This window comes from Brachycentrus maculatus, unplaced genomic scaffold (genome assembly GCF_059751285.1).
Source record: "Brachycentrus maculatus isolate JH-2025_06_01 unplaced genomic scaffold, ASM5975128v1 h1tg001649l, whole genome shotgun sequence".
In the NCBI taxonomy this organism is placed as follows: Eukaryota; Metazoa; Arthropoda; class Insecta; order Trichoptera; family Brachycentridae; genus Brachycentrus; species Brachycentrus maculatus.
In genome coordinates, this window is record NW_028282262.1 from 10,973 (window position 1) to 15,256 (window position 4,284).

Genomic DNA, 4,284 nt, shown 5'->3' on the forward strand with positions numbered 1-4,284 from the left:
ACTTAAGGGATGCTTCTGGTATTGGAAGCTGTTCCTTAGCGCTTGGATGCTGTCTTAGAGTCCAGGGATCGCGAGGAAGGACATTTTTTTATGGATGAAGCCGATGGAAGTGGCAAAGGACCAGCTGAACCTACAATGAGAGAGAATTTACTTGGCTGAAAGGTAAGAAATGATGAACCAGAGTGTATCGAGTATGTTGTCTGCAAGTACGAGACAGCAGAGTTATTATTAACGGGATTCATTGATCACTTTTAATGCTTGGCCAGTTTCATATTTCGAGGGCTCGTCGCCAGTCCTGGGGATGGTGACATGGGAGACTCCCATCATCCGCATTATTTATATGGCTTCTTTTTCAGTTATGTTTCCATCCATGAGCTCCTCGTCCGCTGAAGCCAGCCAGGACACCAAATGCGATATTTTGTTATTCGAAATGAACTCATAGTCCTAAGTTGGGAGAAAAGGTACGATTAACACTGAACGATGGCCGAGGAATATTCCATCGAGAATTTTTACTATCGTAAATTCCATGATTAGAAAATATATACTATGCTATTTTATGCGGATATATCTCTTTATTCTCCCAATTAGTATCATTGTATATTTATTAATCTATTAATCAATACATTTCTACATCTTTATATTCACGAATATGCGCATGATAGATTGGCCTTTGAATCAACGGTTTCCCTTTGCTACTTTTTCGATTTCTTCTTTCTTTCTCAGGGCAAAGCAAACTTGTGCGTTTCCTTTTTCGCAGTTGATGATCTCGTCGGCTAAACATTCAGCGATGGTCTTCTGTGTCCTGAATGATTTGTCACGGGTTCCGCAGGCGAGCAAATAAATGGCTTGGTTGACTCTCCTGAGTGGCGAGACATCGACGGCTTGCTTTCGGACAGCTCCTCCTCCTCCGATCCTGGTCGAATCTTCTCTGGGCCCAGCAATTTGAAGCGCGTTGATTAGGACTTCGAGTGGGTTTCTCCCTGTGAGCAGGTTGATAATTTCGAAGGCATGCCTGACAATTCGGATAGCTTTAACTTTCTTGCCTGTGTTTCTGCCGTGGAATTGCATGGAGCCTACAAGTCTTTCAACAATGGGACATAGGGCTTTCCTGAATTTCTTGACTTGGTATCGGCCGCCAGTATGGGGGACATAGACTTGAGAGCGAGATGATTTGCAGGCAATGTAATCAATGAAGCACGGGTCTTCAATTTTAATATCATCATAGGACCATTTCGAGAACAATTTTGGGGCATTCTATAATGCAATTTGTGTTGCGCCATCCTCGATCAGCTAGACTTTCTTCGACATGATTCGATGGTATATAATATTTGATTATTTCAGATTATTATTAAATGCGATTGTACTCCCTCAATTCCCATTTCATTCTACTCTCCTCTACTTTATTGGGTTTTGCATTGTAAGTCTGTTCCAATCTAGTTGGCATTAGTTTAATAGGCACTGATAGAGATGGCATTGATAGTCATTGATAGGTAAAGATTTGATAGAGATTGATTAGAGACAGACCATCGCAGTTTCTCTTCGCAATACATACATTTATGCAGGAATCTACCATAATTTCGCAATATCCAACCACTTTCTTTACAGAATGAATAACACAATAAATAAATGCGAAGGCAATGAATACAAAAAAATATTACAATTCTTAATCTCATTAATTATATTATTATTAATGTCTGTGGCGCGATGATTACATAAGTAATAATTGCCCTATAATCTTCAGAATTATTCAAGATTATTCACGTAATCTCAGAATTAAAAGACCATAAATACAAATTCCATGAAAATCTGAGAGGGCAGCATTCCACCCAAAGCCTATATTATAGGTTGAATACTGCAAGTAAGTTGGTTGGGAGAACTGGAGAAGAGTTTTGTTTGAGTTAAATTTAATTTTGATAATTAATTTCTGCTAGCTTATTAAGATGGTAATAAATAATGATTGATCGAATAGTGCTATAATGTAATCAATAAGTCAGCAATGAATTACTGCTACCAGCTTCATGAGGGTACGTACAGGATGCAGGCCGGCTTCAGAAGTTCGACTGCCCTTATCAACTGCCCCTACATTTCACATAAAATTGAAGTAAATGATGCTCATAATCTGAAAGTGCTGGACGGAGCACAAGTTTATTGGAATGAAGTGCGGCGATTCAATGTGAATCGGAAGTCTTCTCAGAAGCAGGAGACTATTATCCAGGCTGTTGTTATTGGAATCAAATATTGCCCATATATCTGCTCCGGCATTAATGTTTTATGCTCAATATTTCATGAGGAGGGGGAGGGTTCTAACCCCAGATTATATGCTAAGCCCATCGACCCCAAGCTCCCCCTCCTTTAAATCAAGGCAAAAGCATCTTCTACAACCGAGGTTGAACTCACCAGTTTCTATGACACATCATTTTATTATTGGGCACAGATTATTAATTGGAATTTGGAAGAAAAATATCCTACAGCAGCTTTAATTGGCTTATTTAAAAAAGCCAAAACCGGGGAATCAGAGGCTGAGGCTATTCTTTACTCGCTTGAACTCAACCAAAATAAAAGTTACATGAAAGTCAACTCAATTCAAGCTTTACCCTTCAATGGCCATATTCCTTTCAATGAGACGATTTTCTCGATCGACCCCAAATAATGCGATGACATGGAAGATGCGTTGTCTGTGAAAGTGATTTCTAAAGAAAAGAGCCTCTACGAGATCGGCGTGCATATTGCGGATGTGAGCTCATACATGCAATACATTGACAGGCAAGAAATCTGTAAAAGGGGATGCACTTTTTATCTCCCTCATAAAAAAATAGGACTATTTCCTGACAAAATTTCTGAAATGTGCAGTTTCCAGGCCAAAACTTAGAGGCTTGCTTTCAGTGTCTTCATGCAAATGAATGGCAAAGGAGAAATTCTCAAAACTCGGTTCCAGAAAAGTGTTGTAAAGAATGCGGCTACTCTCAACTATCAATAGGCTCAAGATATCCTCAACAAAGAAGAGTCCTCTTGTTCGTTACTCATGGCAGACCACGGTTTAAGTAAGGAAGAGGCTGAGAAAATCATCGGCAATTTAGCAATTTTGCAAGAAATAGCTCAAAGTCGAAGGATGATTCGCAAAAAAGAGCAAATCCTAGATCGAAATTAAATAACCTTTTAATTGAATTAGAATAAAATGCCCATCGAAATCGGGATCCGCAAACGTTTCGAAAGCGAAAGAATTGTTGAAGAATTCATGATTGCATGCAATGGGTAAGTTGCTCGAAAACTAGTCCGAGATTATGGTCAGAATGCATTGGTCATATCGCATCCAAGGCCTTCTCAATACAGCATAGACAATTTTAATTCTTTTCTTTCTGATCTAGGCATTAAATTCGACTCCCAAAGTATCGGGAGCCTTGAGAGTGAAATGAAAAAGCTATTTGAAAAGTAAGGGATAAAGGATGAGTTTAAATAGGTACTACTGATGAGAGCAATTCAAATCCAATAGCTTGCAACCTACACGAAGCACATGAATTCCTAGAAAGGCCATTATGGTTTGAACATGGACTACTATACTCATTTCACATCGCCATTAAGAAGATTCGCGGATGTGATTGTTCATGAGCAGTTAAGCCAATGTCTTGGCCTAGAGACTCCTTAGAAATCGATAAGCTTTCGCACATTGAGCGAGTAAATTGAAACCTTGAACAAAATCCGTAAAAAAAGTAAAAAGCTAAAGCATTGTATCGTTGAGTGCTTTCTCAACTTGTTCCTCTATGAGAGAAAGTAGAATATTTGTGGTAAGGCTCTTATTATGTCGCTGGGCCAAAAATCCGCGACTGTGTATGTTCCACTTTATAACATAATTAAGGAGGTGGCGTGGAATACGACAGTTCAAGCTGATAGCCGTGAGTCTATAAATGTATTATACGAATAGAGCGATGGAAAATGCAAATGGAAGACCCTTCATAAGAATGACTCGCTAGATATAGAGATCGAGGCTGCTGCCCACCAGGAAGTGAGTATCAAGATGTTCATTCGGAATGAGAAATTAGACCTTTTTCGGGTTTGAGCCAGCCTCCTTCATAATTTATTTTTTGTGTTTTTACTATAATAAATAATGTCATCTGCACTTAGTAACCATACACATAAATACATGTATATGTATCAAGGCTTATAATAGGGTGATCATTGGTAGTTGTTCCAATCCTCATGGGGTTGGGGTTGGGGTTGGGGTTGGGGTTGGGGTTGGGGTTGGGGTTGGGGTTGGGGTTGGGGTTGGGGTTGGGGTTGGGGTTGGGA

At 39.5% G+C, this 4,284-nt stretch overlaps 1 pseudogene; it reads right to left on the reverse strand.

Moving 5' to 3' along the window:
- Positions 1-662: 662 nt before the first annotated feature.
- Positions 663-1,293, reverse strand: LOC148298747 (small ribosomal subunit protein uS7 pseudogene; annotated as a pseudogene).
- Positions 1,294-4,284: the final 2,991 nt, after the last annotated feature.